We start from the raw sequence: 17,841 nt of genomic DNA, 5'->3' as shown, positions 1-17,841 counted from the left end.
TCCATAGTATAAATTTTCACAATATACGCTTTCAAATGCGCTGTGCCTGGTTGCCACCTTTCTTTACCTGTTCCTTTACTTTGTGTCCGTGATTTTGAGTTATAGATATTTGTGCGCTTTACTCAACCACCAATAGTGTGGCGAGGTGGAGACAAGCACGAATGCTGTTTATGCAAGGCGAATTCTGAAGGCACCAGCTAACACTAGAACATGGTGGCCGAAGCGCCCCAGCTACACCAACACTTCTTCGTCATAGTCTCTTGTTTGCGCGTCCTGTTTTTCATCGCGACACTACGCCGCCGGGGTTGGAGCGCCGACCCGGTGCAAGCGATTATGGCCCGGCAAAGGCACCCACGTGAGGCTTTAATCAGGACACATGAACAACGTCGGTTCTTGGCTGCACGGACAACGGGCCTGGCTTTTCGGCAAAAATCTCGCACGTCATATCTGTGGGCTGTTGCAGGATTCAGTAAGGACCTGAATATCGCGACAGAAGTTTTCACTATAGGCCCACACGACGAGATAGTGACCGCAGAAGCACGAGGGAGCCAGGTAATTACTTTCCCTCCCTATGGTGCGTACCGTAACCGGACTTCTGGGAACCCTGGGAATTGCTGAGGCGAGCGCGGGTAATCTGATGGTCCTGCTCTGCCACAGAAGTCACATCACGGGCATAAGTGGTGTGCGACTATTTCACTTGTGGAAGTACAGTGTCCAGGGGCAAAACGGGACGCGGAGACAAGAAACAAGTATGAAGAAGTGTTGTTTTCTGGGGCGTTTCCGCTGCCATGTTCTAGTGTCAGCTGATGCTTTCAGCATTCGCCTTGCATAAACAACATTCGTGCTTTTTTTCGCTTCGCAACACTTTGTTGGACGCGCGGGGTACCAACGCGGAGCTCCGCAGTGGCTTCCGCGTGAGCCCTGACACGATGATCGACAACCAACGCGCCACAATGACCGACCGCCCAGCTCCGGTGCCGCAGTCTCTGACCTCCGTCGTGTTGTGCCAGACGCGAGACCCAGGGACCGTCGATGGCACCGATTGTACGGACGTTAAAGACTGGATTTCCTGGTACGAGGACGTAAGCGAAAATAATCGGTGGGACCCAACCCCAATGCTAGCGAATGTGATATTCTGCCTCCGAGACTCTGCGCTAGCATGGTACGAGACCCACGAACACAACATACCCACTTGGGACGACTGAAGGCAAAAGACTCTAGACGTCTTTTGAAAGCATTTTGGCCATCAGCTGGCAGCGAAGAAGGAGCTATCTACCAGTGCCCAAATCTCAAAGGAATCTTACGTGGCATATATTCAAGATGTCCTCGCGCTTTGTCGTTAAGCAGACAAACTATTCCAAACTTTTCTATTCCAATTCCGCAATCAACCCGCCGCGATTGGCCAAAAACGTTTTTTGGATCATCCCCACTTCGCGTCGAGAAAAGCGCGATAGCTCCTCATCTGATATGACGTGTACACACTGAATATGCAGGATTTCACCGAACAAAAAAATACTTATTTCTCATTCGACGCTTGTCGCCATTAGCTCTCGGCTATTCGTCAAAAGTTTTCGGGCTGCACCCACTTCACCTGCCTGTCACTCGACGTCACAAAACCGCGAAAACTCACACGTCAAAATGACGTGTACGCGTTAAAGGTGCATAAATACGCCGAACAAAACTGAATTTTCTTTTTAATAGCCGCAGGCTGCCCTGTTCCGAAAGGAATAAAAGATGGCTGCCGCCGATCACTCAGGCATGGCTACTTGAACCTGCAGGAGAGCATGGGTTTATTTGCGTATAATAAAACTTTATTCATGGCCTTGGAACGTTTTCAAACACTTTCGGCACGTTTACGACCTCGTTCTGCCAACTATTCTTTGCTGAGGATCCGTTTTAGCGTCATCGTTAAGCTTCCGCTGCATGCCGCTGCGATTTTCGACCACCCACCGCAAGCTAAGTAAGCCAGAGCGCACCAATCGTAGACCACGTCACCACCCTCTTCATTCGGATATCGATTTTCAGCGCACTCGCTCGGCCCCATCGAATACCTCTCCACTTGAGCGTGATCCTCGCCTCTTGTCAGCCAATTAGATATGACAAGTCGCATCACTGTAGGAGATGTTTTTTGTTTTTCAAGCAAACAAAAGTGACCGCCTATGAACGAGGACAGCGTTGGATTGGTCTGTTGCGAAACATCGGGCGGTGAACCCTGCGGTTCACCGCCCTATGCTTGCGTTGGCGGTTACGCAAAATTTGGCGTCAGAAGATTTGAATAAAAACATATTGGAATAGTTTTACGTTATAGGGACCAAAGACAACAACGAGACCGACAAAATAGGCCCCATCCTGAAGAGCATAGCAGATGACGCATTCAACCTGCTTATCTGCAAGAACTATGACTCGGTAGACGCGATCATCAAAGAGTACCGCGATTTCGAACTGATGAAGAGTCGCCGCATTACGGAGTAGTTCAACAGGCTACCAAATACAGCTTCACCTCTTCGTGTGAAAAACAGCCACGTCGGCCGCATCCGTCTGGACATGAAAATTTGACGCGGTTAATTCGTCGCGAGATCGCAGCTATGTCTCCCGCAGTTCCTCGCCAGCATTGCCCAGACAACGCATGTTCTGTATGGCTTATACAGGCCGTTGTCAGACAACAGATGGCAAATTTAGGGTTCCCGTCTTCCTGCCCCATTCTTGATGTCGCTTTCAGTTAGGACCGGCACCGCCCAACCACTGCTTCCCCGTTTTCAACGGTTCCATCTTGCCGTCGTAACCCAGCCGACTTGAGAACACCGAAGGATAGGCCGATTTGTTTCAATTGCTCGCGTGTTGCACATATCGCTCGTCATTGCTGCCGTCGTTGGTCATTACCCCATAGGTGGAGCCTCGCGTCCGACCGCCCAGAGCAAGGTGCTTCCCCTTTCACCGTGCGTCCTTCATCTACGAATACCGAGCAAGTACCTACGACCTTCCCAACCAGCCGGTCACCATCGCCCCTAAGTAGTCGGTCTCGTTCGTCGCAGGCCAACCGCTCTTGTTCCCCCGCGTTCGTTCCACAGGAAAACTAGACGGTGCAGCTCCCGGAAGTGATGCTACATCAACGACCCAGCCTGGAAATTTTCGGATCACATCGCCTAGCTTTGGAAGTACATTAGACGTTGAGGGGGATGGAGTCCCAGTGAAGTCCATCGTCGACAGCGGTGCGCAGATGTTTCTAATGAGCACCACCCTTCGCAAAAGACTAAGAAAGGTCCTAAAGCTTGCCGTACCTTGCATAGTACGTGTTGCCGACGGCAGTACGACACCTGTTGTTGGCATGTGTACAGCACAAGGAACAATTGCCGGCCATTAACCCACCATCTTATTTATTGTGTTAGAGCGCTGTCGAGATGACGTGATTTTGGGGCTGGTCTTTAGACCAAATCTGTCCTATCAGACTGCACTACAGTTGTCGTGCAGCTGCACCTTCCTTCTGACAGCTGCTTTGTTTCTGATGCACATCATCCGTCCCCGTGTGCTGGCGAATCCATCCGCTTGCCGCATCAAGCCGCTACTACTGTACCTTTTAACGCTCCACCATTTGTTTGTGATGGCAACTACATCGTCTCTCCGCTTGGCGACGTTGTTCTACAGCATAACGTCGCGCTCTAAAGTGCCCTTGTCGGCATTGTCGAGAATTCTACTTGGCTTCCTGTTCTGAACTTTGAGTCTGTTGCACATTTTCTTCCCGGTAACGTGACAGTAGCCAGTCGGACACCTGTGCACGAGTACGATATAGCTCCGCTCGCATCCACTATTTCAGCCTCTGTCAGCTCTATCGTCGCGTGTTCCCGTTCGGCTTTGTCACCCTACCACGACACGTCGATAAAATTATCGCTACCGACCTCTCTGCGCTCAAACTAAAGACTTTAGGCGCATTCTGTTTAGTTACCGCGATATTTTTAATTTCAATGAACGCCTACTCGGCCAGACAGCCGTAGTCACTTGCTGGATTCGCGCCGGCGACGCAAGTCCCGTCCATCACCGCCCCTACCGCGCGTTTTCAGCAGAGCGCAGCACCATTCAAACCCAATTCACAAAGTTGCTGAAGAAGAACATGATCAAGCCTTCCGCTAGCCCGGGCTTATGCTCGTACTTTCGTCGCTTTGTTAAAAATTTTGCTGACACTGCGCGCCCTCTCACCCAGCTTTTAAATAACAACGTCGCTTTGGCGTGGGGACAGCGGCAGTTGTGGTTGTCCTGAGTGGCTGTGGCACATATCCACAGTGGGGGATTGCGCATGAATCGGGTGGTTTGCTGAAGCGCTCCAGCAAGAACAACACTTCTTCGTCATCGTCGTTTGTCTGCCCCTCCTGTTTTGCACCTCCGCGATATTGCTAGGGAACAGCCGCCACAGTGTGGCAGCACTGAGGAGGACGAAGACGACGTGTGTGCCGGTTTGAAATAGCGACGCCATTTTGGCCTCCGTGAGCTTCCCTGTAAATAAATTGTAAATAGTATTCGGCTCCAACTTCACGTAACATTAATTTGGTAGAGGTGGACGTTCCGCGTACTCGTCATGAAGCTTCGCAGCGGTCGCAACGGCGACAATGCAACTTCGGCTGCTGCTGGCGGCACTTCATCTACGCAAGCGTCTCCGCCTGCAGCCCCGACCTACGTCGCCGTTTCTCCCCCTCGGGATCCTGGTGTTTTCAACGGAGTCGGAAGTCCTGATGTTGACGACTGGCTCCGCTTGTACGAAGGTGTCAGCACCAGTAACATGTGGGATCTGACTATTATGCCTGCCAACGTACTTTTCTACCTCGACGGAGCTCCATTGGTGTGGTTCCAGACTCACGAAGAGGAGATCTCGAGCTGGGATCACTTCAAAGAGTAGCTACGCGACCTTTTTGGCAATCCGCTTGGTTGACAAGTCAATGTCAAGAAAGCCCTTGCCACACGTGTACAGACGTCGACCGAGTCCTACGTGTCGTACATTCTCGACGTCTCCGCCCTTTGTGCCAAGGCTGACCCGAACATGACTGAGGGCGATAAGGTTAATCACGTCCTCAAAGGCATTGCTGACGACGCCTTCAATTTACTGGTGTTTAAGAACGTCACCAGCATCGATACCATCCTCAAGGAGTTCAGCCGTCTCGAGCATGCTAAAAGCCACCGGGTATCCCAGCACATCACGCGACTTCCCAACACAGCTGCTACGTCGTCCTGTGACGACCTCTTCCACCAGCTGTCGCGATGTGACAACTGTACCCGCATCATTCGTCGTGAGGTCGAAGCGGCACAACCGGCGGCCCCTTCATTCCCGCTACATGATCATTCTCCGGTGACAATCTCCTTGATCCAGGCCGTCGTCCGTCAAGAGTTGTCCAACGTCGGCCTGCAATCAATTCGTTCCATACGCTCGGAACGTTTGTCTCCATGCACGTCCCCACCACGCTCTTCTTACTCCTTTTATGGACAGCGCAACCCATCCGAATGGCGAACCATGGACGACAAGCCGATCTGTTTTAACTGCCGACGCATTGGACATGTCGGTCGCCACTGCCGCAGCCGCAGGACTTCTCCGACGCGCTATTATCCTGATTACCCCTCTCGCCCCTCTATCGCATCCTTTTCCTTCGCCTCTTCTATGCCCTCTCCATCATCTGAGCCTGCGACACCTTTGACACGACCCCGCTACTCCCGCTCGCGTCCTCTCCCCCCCCCCCCCCCGCCGCCAATCTCGCTCGCCCCGTCACGCTGTGCTCCTTCTCCGACCTACTCGCCGCACCCCCGACCGGAAAACTAGACAGTGCAGCTTCTGGAGGTGAAGCTGCATTGACGAAATTGGCACGTATCCCTCGCTTCACCTTACCCACGAACAACAATCTTTTGGACGTTCTTGTCGACAATTTTCCTGTGTGCACGTTGATTGACACCGGGGCGCATGTGTCCATTATGAGTGCTGCTCTTCGCCGTCGGCTCAAGAAAGTTCTGACTCCTACCCCGAACCGAGTTGTACAAGTCACCGACGGAGGGACTGTCGCTATTGTTGGCCTGTGCTCTGTCCGTCTCACCATTGCTGAGAGACACACCGTCGTTCTCTTCACCGTCATCGAGCATTGCCCTCACAAACTCATTCTCGGTCTCGATTTTCTTACCAATCATTCTGCCCTTATTGACTGTTCGGCCGGCTCACTTCGCCTTGACTTGCCTCTTCTTGTCGACCCTGTGGACCCGCCTCCAAGCCATCTGAGCTGCATGGATTTTATTCGCCTACCGCCTCACTCTGTGACAAACGTCGGCTTGTTGTCCTCAGCAGCTGTACCTGACGGCAATTATGTGGTCGCACCAATTCCGGCCGTCATGCTTACACATAATGTTACCGGGCCGCACACTGTGCTGAAAATTACTGGCAACCGCACCTGCCTTCCACTTGTCAATTTCGCGCTAACCGCGGAACTTCTGCCTCAGGGGATCTTCTCGGCAATAATTAGCGCTTTGAAGAACGTTGGGGTCGAGCCATTCACAGTGGAAGATCGTTAGAGCTCAGCCCATACTGTGACGTCATCGCATGGTACTGACGTCGACATTAAGAAGATGGTTTCCTCTCACCTTACACCTGCTCAAGCTGAAGCCCTTTGCCGCCTTCTTGACGGCTATCGCGACATTTCTGACTTTGACAATCGACCCTTAGGTCAAACGTCCGTCGTGACCCATCGCATAAACACTGGCGATGCGAACCCTATTCACCGACGACCATATCGTGGTACTGCGTCGGAACGAGTTGTTACCCAACAGGAAGTCAAAGAGATGCTTGCAAAGGACATTATCGAGCCTTCCTGTAGTACCTGGGCATCTCCCGTCATACTTCTCAAAAAGAAGGATGGAAAGTGGTGCTTTTGTGTAGATTATCGCCACCTGAACAAAATCACAAAAAAGGACGCGTACCCTTTGCCACGTATTGATGACGCTCCATACTGCCTGTACGATGCCACCTATTTTTCTTCTATCGACTTATGGTCCGGCTACTGGCAGATGTCCGTCGATGGCATGGACCGAGAGAAGACTGCATTTGTTACCCCAGACGGCCTTTATCAGTTCAAGGTGATGCCATTCATGTTTCTAGGTCATTCTTGAAAACTACTATTGCTCTGCGCTTATCTGACTTCAATTAGAAGTGCAACCCATGTCTCTCTGCAATGTGCCTCATTTGTGATTTTACTGTGGGCCGCAATGACTAATGACCTGCAACCCCGGCACAGCAACCCTGCAGCCACGGTGTACGCTTCATCTAAGGGTACAAAGGAAGCTACCGGCCTTCCATCGGGTTAAAATGTAGCTCCAGCGGCATTAAAAAAGGACGTCGCTCATCAGAAGGCCTGCGCTCACGACCGACAGAGACGCTTCCGGTGTCGCCAGCGACATCGTGGTAGAAAGTGGTTATTAAGCATCGTGATAGATAAATGGCCCAATCGTATAATTAAAGCGGCCTTCAGGGCAGCCTCAAGATTTCCAGATTTCAAGGTATCGCTTTGCACATACCTAACAATATAGTCTCTATATGGGTGTCTGCTATGGCAATAGTTTATAATGTGTCCTTCCAGTCGAGGCGTACATCTCCCGTGGTACTAATGTAAGGCGCTATATGGTTAATGGCATTGACCATGACAAAGAACGCGACAGGCTCTTGCAGCAACTATCACGTCCCACGTACAGAGTCGTGGCTGCTCGCTACCTAGGCAGCGGTCATACGTGCCAAATCCCGCTTCGAGATCCTAATTACCCATCTGATTGTATCATGTAATACGGCGGCGTACTGCGTCCGAATTCGTTCAAGTCCCTCGTTGTGTACGGCTACTCTTGCTTTAAACAGGAACACAAGAAGTCATCCTGCCCCTGCCCACCCAAGGACGACACCACGGGACCTGATCCATCAGCATTTTTTCAATGCGGCCTATGCCAAAGAAACGATCATGACATCATTTCTACGATGTTTCCTAGCAAGTTGAAGGCCACTAAGAGAGCTCTACAACAAGCAAGCACCTCTCGAGATCTACCAATGATACAAGTTTCTGTGCACAACCGTTACACCATTCTGGCCTGGCTGAAACAGGACGAAAGCCAGGTGACAACAGCCAGCGCAGCAAGTTATACTGCCAGACCTACCACCTTCAGCAGCCACTTAGAAACCAGAACGGGCACCACAATCAACTGAAGACACGCCACTTGGCGAACGAAGAGTTGAAGATCAACGTTCGCGTGGCTACCATTGAAAAAAAAGTCCTGCGTCTAAAGGAAGAACATGCATTCCTGCTCATTTGGCTATCCCGACGTCTATGTAAAATCTATTTCACCCCAAGAACTCTTTCGATTCCTTGCGCAACAGCTCCAGCATCTCACCTCGGTTCAAGTGATTAACCTCAACCTTTGATGGCTGCTACGTCTTCAAGTGCACCATATGACATTTTTCAACAGAATTGCCACGGTGTCGCCTGGAAGATCTCAGAGCTGCGTCAGCGTTTCAGAAATGGGAGGTCATGCGCCTGGGCCCTGCTACATCAAGAATACAATGGCCTGCCACCAATTTCAGGATTTGTGCCAACCTCATCGATGTTGTGACCGGCCGTTCACTCCACGACAACCTCCGGTCAAGGTAGAGCGATTATGGGGAACGAGCCGACGGCCTCGTCAGAATGGTTCTCGAGCACGAGCCGGAAGAGCTACTGGACCCGGTTACCAGCTTTCGGGACATTACCCGGATGTACCGAGAAGAAAGGTGCAGACTGCCAGAACCGCACCCCAAACTCACCAGGCAACAACAGACGATCCTGCGTCGAGCGCAGGCGGGATCGCTTGCGCATCCCGTACTGATGAACCGCATGTACCCTGCGGAATACGATATGCTCTGTCCTTTTTGCAGAAGAGAAAAGGGCACCCGGCCGCACGTCTTGGTAGAGTGCAGAGAACTCAAGACACCCCCTCCTCCCCTTCCCACCAACACCCCCAATCCCCAACCCCTTGAGCGATGGGAGACCTTGTTATCCAGCCCCGCCCTACCGATTCAGCTCGCGCTGACGGACAGGGGCCAGGAGCTGCTGGAAACATATGGGTCCCGTAACTAGGGAACCACCCCGTCTGGTGCCCGCGTGCATCACTGATTTATTTCAGGCCCAGTAAATGTTGCTTCATCATCATCAAAACAGATGATTATGGCCATTGCAGGATTACCTCGGTCAGGAGAGGTTTGGGCAATTAGCAAGCATACGGTCCTTCACCTGTCAGCCGCTCTAATTGGCAATGTCATTGTATTTGTTGTAAGAACCAGTAGCGAGAACAAAAGTGCGAAGCAGGTTTTGCGACAATGGTGACTTGTGGTTGCGCCGATTTTTATGGATGGGCATTAATATTGGAGGTTTGTACCATTGTTGGGTAATTCAACGCTTATAGAATAGGTACACTATCGATTACTGCGGAATTTAGATTTGCTGAAGCGCATTAAGAAATGAATTTTTTTAACGTTTTCCACGCAGATATAGTGTAGGTTTTTGTTGTGTTTAGGTTTTAGATACAACTCTATTAATTATTTAGCTTAGAGTAAGGGGGTAAGCAGAGCGCAGTACGTTTCGCATTAGACGCGCTGGTACTGGCAGGAGGCACAGACCAAATGAGCAAATAAGCACGCGGCAGTATAAGTTTTGACCATTTCAATCGCTCTGATGAGCCCTATGGTTCAAAAGGACTCCGTTTTCTTTCGATTTGGCCCCGTGTAAATCACGTGCCACGTGGATTTTTAGTTCAGAAGGGCGGATTTTAGGACACGGGACACGTTACTGGTGGGAGATCCCAATTCTTCCTTCGAATTTTGACCCAGCCGTACCGTGACCAAATTGACAGCAATGTTTGGACCACTTTCAGGACGAGGTACAAAGGTGGGTAGAAGTAGCGTACTCATGAGCTTGGCCGCTCCCTGACTGGAAAGAGTTTTAAATAATTGCTCTGTGACATCGGGCAAATATGTCTCCTAGATGGTCGCCTACCGCGATAGTGTGACTCAGTCGAGCATATTTTCGAGTTTCACTGAACAGCGGGGCAAGGAATTAACCGAAACGATGTCCTCAGCTAAGATGTTTCAGTTATTGGCAGGGCTGACTTGATTTACACCCTTGATTTATTCTTGTTCTTTTCGTTTGTCATTTTTATGAGCTATGTCTTTAGATAAGTGTTCATGACTCGATAGGGAACATACAAAGTTTTTTTTGTTATTGTGTTTAAGCAATCTCCCTTCGTCGATTGCCTCAGAGCTGTGTCAGTTGCGCCTTCTTTGAGACACGACTGAAACTGAATTGCTCAAAACGTTAGTCAAGCTAACATTTCAACTTTGTTTAGGTTCGTTTGCGCGGCGCTCCTCTATGGATGCCTTTTTGAAGCTCACTGGTTCGAATCTCGGAATTAGTTATGGGAGAGGGTATGATTACCTGGCATATCTCGGAGGGGGTTTCTGTGCTTGCCTTGTCGCTGCTTGGGCACTGTGCTGATTTAATCGCTAAATGCCAGTTCTCAGCCTCCGATCTTCAGCGAATCCTCCGCCTAAAATGGCCATTGCCCCTGAACGTGATGCTCCCGGCGAGCCCGGGACTTCGAGCCGGAGCAGAGCCTGCTGAGCGGCCAAGGCCTCTTCCAGGGGCACCGACGAGCTGCTCCCGTGCGAGCCCTCTTCTTGGCGGTGGACGGGCTGTTGTGATCGGCCGTTCACCCCGCGAAAACCTCCGGTCACAGACAACGCGGTTATGGGGAATGAGCCGACGGTATCGTCAAAATGGTTCTCAACCTGATGATTTATGGCCACCACTGCAGTACCTCAGTCAGGAGCTGTTTGGGCAATTAGCAACGATATGGTCCATCACCCATCAGCCGCCCAAATCGGCACGTCAACAGCGGAGACGTGCTCAGTGTGCCAGCCCCCTTCCCCTGTTTGTGCTCAATGATGTGCGTGTATTTCCAACAAAGCTTCCATCGGAGGAAAAGGGCAACATAGCTCCGAATTAGTGGGATCTGAGGTCATCGGTCTCCTGACGCAATATTGGAAGAGGCGAAAGAAGGACGACGCATGGGATAAAAAGAGCAGGGGACGACTGGAGTGACTGGCTGCTGCAACTTCTTCATGAACATATTCTGTACTACTCTGAATTTCTTTGCAGTTATATAAGATAACCTTGTTTGCAAAAGGTCCTAGATAACCGGGCCCATCCCCACGTTCCCTTACTCTTCTACGAGCAAAGTACATTCCACATCTTCGTACCCCCAGTCGCAACATGGCCTTCAATGTTGGACCGTAGGGGTGCTGTGCCTGTTGTCCCCCTGGGAATGGCTGCTTATATACAATCCACTCTTCATCAAACCCGTGTTGATCTTTCCCGGTGCTTAGCTTTATGGCAAGAAGTCGTGGCCGTATTAGTTCCTCTTCAACGCATGAACTCTATCATCGTTTCGTATATGCCCGTTTCTAAAAAGGTCTTGCGACTCTGTTGTCTCGCCTGGTCGGCGCAACTAAAACAGAAACATCCTGGTTGCCTCATTATGGATTATGGCAGCAGTAGATTTTAGGTCGACCCACATCCCATGGGGCTATGCCATTTCCAGAGCGCGTGGCACGTGTCTGTTGCACAGTTATGAACGCCCAATTTAGCTTGTTTAATAATGTGTCAGTGCCTACCCGTCAGTGTGGCCACCCTCGCGCGCCGCCTAACTCTCCGGACTTATATTGGTGGCTAGGATGGACGACCGACTCTGTGAATCCAACTGATGCCTTAGAAACCACCATCCGATTCACCTTGGCTTATCTTCGGGCCGAGCAGGCCGCCTTCGCCGGCTATTTCGAATGGTCGACTGGGATCGATACATGGCGGTACCAGAAAGCACTGCATCCAACTCCATGCAGGACCTGTCCCATTGTCTTAGTGCGGCACTGGTTGAAGCAACACGTACGTCGTGAGTTGATGAACCGCGAACTCTCCACATTTGCAACTTCAGCGTTTCTGGGCGTCGCACCGCGAAGCAAAACTTGCACCAGAACCTGACCCTACATCAAATGCGCTTCGGTTTGAGGCCCAACGCCTTCCTGCAGTAGCTCGGCGACATGAAGACCCTTTAGAACGTGGACGCTAGATAGATTGCTGCTCTTCTCTCATCGTTCACCGTCGGATGCCTCTATTTGGCACACATTCCGAGTAATGGAATGCGGTCGGTGTCCTCAAGAAGCCGCAGCCTGCACCCGCTTAGCATCTGGCCAGACACCGGCAGTATTCGCCAAGACTGTTGCCCACACCTATTTTCCTGCTTTGGACACAGCCCCACCTCCTTGCGTTGTTCAAAACGGCCTTCCCGAGGATGTAGGCACGCCGCGTATGATCTGCGACATGAAGTGTATACAAGCTCTCTTCATTATACCGGAATTTTAGCGGCAATAGACCTGTCGAAGCTATGTGATGCACTTGGTCCGGATGGCATACCGTATAAACATTGTAGAAAAACAGTAGGCAAGGTTGTTGATGTGGTGGTGGGGGCTATAAACGAAGCTTGGCTAACAGAATCAATTCCTGATTCTTGACGGAATCCGCAAATTGTCCCTATCTAAAACGCGAAACGCCCCCGGACAGTACCGCTCATAAGCGCCCAATAGCGCTGCCCTCAACATTAGGCGAGCTGATGGAGCGTATGCTCGCGACGCACATAACACGGTGGCTCGAGTGACAGTCTTGGTATTATCCTGGCGAAATCGCGTGTCATCCTCATCTGCGCACAGATAGTAGCCTTGCGTACATTTCTTCTATGGTTCTCATTGGAGGCCGCTCCCTAAGAATTGCACCAATTTGGGAATGGACATTCGCAAAGCGTGCTGTCATGCAAGCCACAAAGCAATTTTTGGAATTCCCCATTGGCTTAAGATCCCTAGCCGCGTCTGCACATTCGTCGAAGCCTTTCTCCGTGGTCTCACCTTCTCCATTCGCCTGACTGGCCAAGCTGCAGGTCAGTTCATGGCCCGTTGGAGTGTTCCACGAGGATCTGTGCTTGCACCAGACCTTTTCAACATGACCCCCCTTCCATTAGCTTGGAATCTAGCGACGATACAGAACGAACACTACACATTGTATGCAAATGACATCACTTTTTGATAAGTTCATCCTGAAGCCTGCTGCCAAGAACAAGCGCTTGAAGAGGCCCTTAACATGAAGCACTACTGGCCTGCTTAGATAGGGCTTGAAATTTCCAATGACAAGGCGGCGTACATGTCAGTAGCGAACAAGTATGAGCCCTTTCTACTGGCACTCAGGCCTCTTCAATTAAATCTGGACCAGCAGTATCTACACGAGGCTTTAACTCTACCTTTACTTGGCCTAGAAGGAAACAGCTCCCGATCTACGTCACCATAGGTAAAAAATGCAAAGCAACAGGCCGCACAAACGATGCACCTGATACATCACATTGAGAAGTCTGGCGAAGCGAGCACGCAGATTGCTTGCCATCTTGTATATTCTCCTCTGCAACCATGACTAGTCCACAGTGCCCAGCTTCATCGTCTTACAAAGATAGAATGGGCTCGCCTTGACGCCAATAATCACGAAGCCATGCGCGTCATGACGGGACAAGCACGTCTCACCCCACTGGCTACTCTACAGCCCGAGTCCCAACACAACACTATCGGGGAACTGGTGCACCAGCTTCGATGCGCGCGCGCTCTTAGGCCATGAAAGTTTTGCTGAGCTGCTGTATTGGCCTGGTATTTGGGACATGAAATGCACAAGCCAGCTTCTATGACACGCGATGTAGCTCTGCGGAACCAGGTAAATTAAGTAATATTAAGCCTCTCGGTCGTCTGTAGAGCCTAATTCGTCGCCATGCGAATGCTCAAATTTTCCCGCCTTGATAACATTCGCGCTGATGATAACATGGTGCGACTCTCGTAGCATACACTGATGCCAGTTTTTAAGGCACCATAGCTCACACAGCTCTTGTGTGTCCATTCGTATTAGAAGCAGGCTAAACGTGCTTGTATGTTGTAAATCCCGCACCGCTGGCTTAACTTGCCGATCTTGCCACTATACGTGAGGGGTTGGTCGCATTGCTCCCTTTTGTTCCAGCTGCTCAATGTTCCCAGCACGTCGTTCGCACGGACTCGACTCAAGCCATCAATGGCATACGTAGACTATCTCGGTCCACTCTACTATCCAATAGCATTCACTGCCTTGCTGCCACTGCAAATGTTGTGATACACATCGAGTAGGTGCCTCGAGCACCTCTGCCGGGTCTCGTTCAAGCAGATTTGCAACCCACCCGGAGATTATATCTTACCCATTTCCGTTTTTACATGACGCCGCCTGTCGACAACTGACCCGAGAAAAAGAAAACCTCCTACGTACAACACGAGCTCTTATAGCCCCGTGCGGCTCAAGCTTCCCTCGTGGGTTAACCTGCCAAAAGTAGGTTGCGTTAAGGAGGCTGCGTGTCGGGGTCGTGCTCAACAGGTGTCTCACCGCTCTCTGGCCACAACAGCACCATGCACGCTACGACACACCATGCCCATTTTGTGACACTACAATCCCAAATGTCTCTGTGACACACCTACTCTGGAATTGCTCAGGACTTCACCTAAGCCGCCTCTGCCACATCCGGGCAACAAGCTTTGAGCCTGGCAACCCACCCAACCTTGAGCGTTGAATTTATAGGGAAATGTTCATTTGTACGTTTTTCGCATGGGAAATGTCTGTTCTTGTACTTTTGACATGATTTGTATTTGGTTAAGGACAACCTTTCAAATTAAAAAAAGGTAGTTTGTCTTTCCAACAGGTCGATAGACGGTGTCGTTACACAGCTTTGACCACTCCGATCGATAGCCTGAGCCTCAGTAGTTTCGCACCATTTTTGATTTCTGTGCCTGGCGGGAACCACATAATAACTAAACAAATGATTGCAAGTTCGTTTGTGCTTTTGTTCTACGTGTGTTCATAAACTGAAAGCATCAACGCTCATTGCCATGTATACATGCTTTTACTTTTGTGTAGCCACTGATAGTTTTGTTATGATATTTTTCTGCTTGGGGGGAAATCGCGTCAGGCCTATCAGCCTTTAGCTCTGCCTCGAATTTTTGCAACAAAACAGAAGTAATACATATCTCTCCCTCAAAAATAACATGCTTACCAACATGTTCCTATATACTGTGTATTTGTGTGCGTAGGTGGCGAGTGTATGTGTACAGGAGGACAGCAGCACGACGACAACCACGTTGAGGACAATCGTATGACGGTAGGTCCATGGTTTCTATGCCGGCCATTCCACGCCAGCCTACGACACGGCGATTCTAGGGATATACGTAGGTAGCGGACGAGCGTTAGCGAGATAAACACGAATTATTATGTAACCAGCGACTACAGGGTATACAATCACACGTGTGCTGTTGTACATAAGCTTACGTACCACAGGGTCGCTACCAAAGCTGAATTTTTCCGTAATTACAAGGCATAAACTAAAATTGATGAGTACACTGGAAAGTTCACAATGCCAAGTTTGGACTGCAGTCCTCAATATGAAGCAACATCCTGAGGAATTAGAGAAAACAGGCTTTATCACGCAATCCGTGGTTCATATACGTTTGAGCAATTGTGTATAAATAGCTATTTCATGCGGTGTATGTTAAAACAACGATGCGATTTTTACTTCGGCGAAGTTCAACCTTGGGGCCGGATCGTATAACGGTTCGGAAGGGAACCGGTTCACTTGGCCTCATCTGCTTGGTCAAAATTTTGCTTGCGTCAGAGATCATCAGAGACAGCGGGGCGGCACCGCAAATTGCGATCCACGTCACGCATCTGTCTATCATTTCCAAACCAAAGCCGTCTTTGCCTAAGAGCGGAACCGGCGAAGGGGTAGTCCGCTTTGGGTTCCGTTTCTGTGGCTCGGCTGTTGGCTTGCCACCCTGGCCGCGCGTGGCGGTCACGCGAGCCCGGAGGCACGCGGGCGTCGCGCGTGCGTTGGTTGATTCGGAGGCTATCACTTGCCTTCGTCGTCTGTTTGGCGTTGCTCTTTCAGTGTCGACCACGGTTGGAAGTACGATACGCGTTTGAAGAAATGACGGATAATGAATTGCATCGCCCCTTCCGGCTTTCTAACTAGACCTTTTGCAGGCTACGCTATCAACTGCAGGAGACTCGGCTGAAAGTGTACTAGTGGTGCTTCGAGTCAGAGCGGTTAATTGCGCACTGCGGTTCATCGCCACCAGCCTGCAGCTTCGAGAAGTCGGTCGGAAGCGAAGAATTCGTCAGAATGGCCTAGATCTCTGCTGCCGACACTTTTCACGAAGTTGCTCTCGCAATTACTGTTTTGGCTGGTAGAAGGGCTGCGTCAGCTTTCCCGTGACCTCCGCTTCAAAGCCAACGCCAAGGAGATATTTGCATGGTGAGATTGAATTCCCAGTGCTATCGCCAGCGTGAATAGCTCGTAGATCGCCATTCAGCAATCAACCTAGACTGGTCCAGCGGTCCCTTGGTTAGGCTGTTAAATCTATACAGTCCGGACGGGAAGATATTGTGGAGATCTCTTATTTGGCTGCCCTTTTCTGTCTAGTTCGGGAGTGCGAAAATTTGTTCTTCAATTTCACGGCACAGCACGCACCGTCAGCACCACACTCTTCGATTTTACTTCGCGCAGCTAATGCAGGGCCCGTATATCGCAATGCTCCATTTCAAGTTCAATTGCTTCTATCACGCGACGCGCCGTGGGTCAGATCGCAGGAATAGCGGCAGCGCAGCGGCGAGCGGGTCACTTCCGAGCCGATGACGAAGGGTGAAAAAAGAGGGAAAGTTAATATAGTCGGCTAGTAAAGGTGGCCTTAAGAACCAGTTCATAGTTTTGTCGCGCTCGCTGCTTAAGAAGCGCTGGCGGTGCATTCTTGTTGCGTGCATTGTGCAAGCTCATGGTAGCAGACGACATAGCGCTGCGCTCTGCCAACTCATTTGCGCTTGCGATACTGCCTGTCGGTTGAGAATGAAAAGAATTACACTAATAAATTACTTCTGCATTGAGTAAATGCCTGGCACCACACGTTTATACTTTAGAACATGCCGTATAATATTTAATTTATATTTTGCATTTATTTAGCAAGCAGAAGCATACTGCACTTATTCGATTAGCTCGTCATATAATGACGCACACTTTAGAGGTGGCACCCTCTCATCTATTGGTCGCCTAATCCTCTTCTTCAACCACCGGCTTAGGAGTGGCACATTCAGTGACGTAAGCGGCAAAGTGAATATTTCGTTTTCCGAACCGTTATAAGATTCCGCCCTTGATTTACTTCCGCGATCATGAAGTCTCTATGACGACACACATTTTCTACGTAGCGCAAGCTACAACAAGGAATGTACCGGCCAAAATAGGCTTCTCTCTGAGATAGTACGCTAACACGGCGCCTCAAAGGGCGAGCTGTCACAGGGAACGTCGGCGACTAAGTGGCACGGGATGCATGTGCCAAAGTAGTCCAGTCTATCACGGCCCCTCTGAGCACGAGCTGTCACAAGGTAGGCAGGCGATAAAATGAGAGAGGGTGTACGCGCACAGTTTTTCAAAGGAATAACTGGCTTTAGAGAGATAGAAGAATGCGTGCAATTAATGAGCATTTATCTGATAAGCCACTTCGGTTCAGTTTGTAGCATAAACTGATGAATATCAAACGCCTTTAGTGGGTGGGGCGGGCCAACTCGTGGCATTAATTTTTTTCATTTATTCAAACGTTGTATTCCTCTAGGTCAATACAAGTAGGCAATATAGAAAAAGCAATCGTGCTCTAGTGGTTAGAGC

Source organism: Dermacentor variabilis, chromosome 3 (assembly GCF_050947875.1).
Source record: "Dermacentor variabilis isolate Ectoservices chromosome 3, ASM5094787v1, whole genome shotgun sequence".
NCBI lineage: Eukaryota > Metazoa > Arthropoda > Arachnida > Ixodida > Ixodidae > Dermacentor > Dermacentor variabilis.
This window is presented reverse-complemented; position numbering follows the sequence as displayed.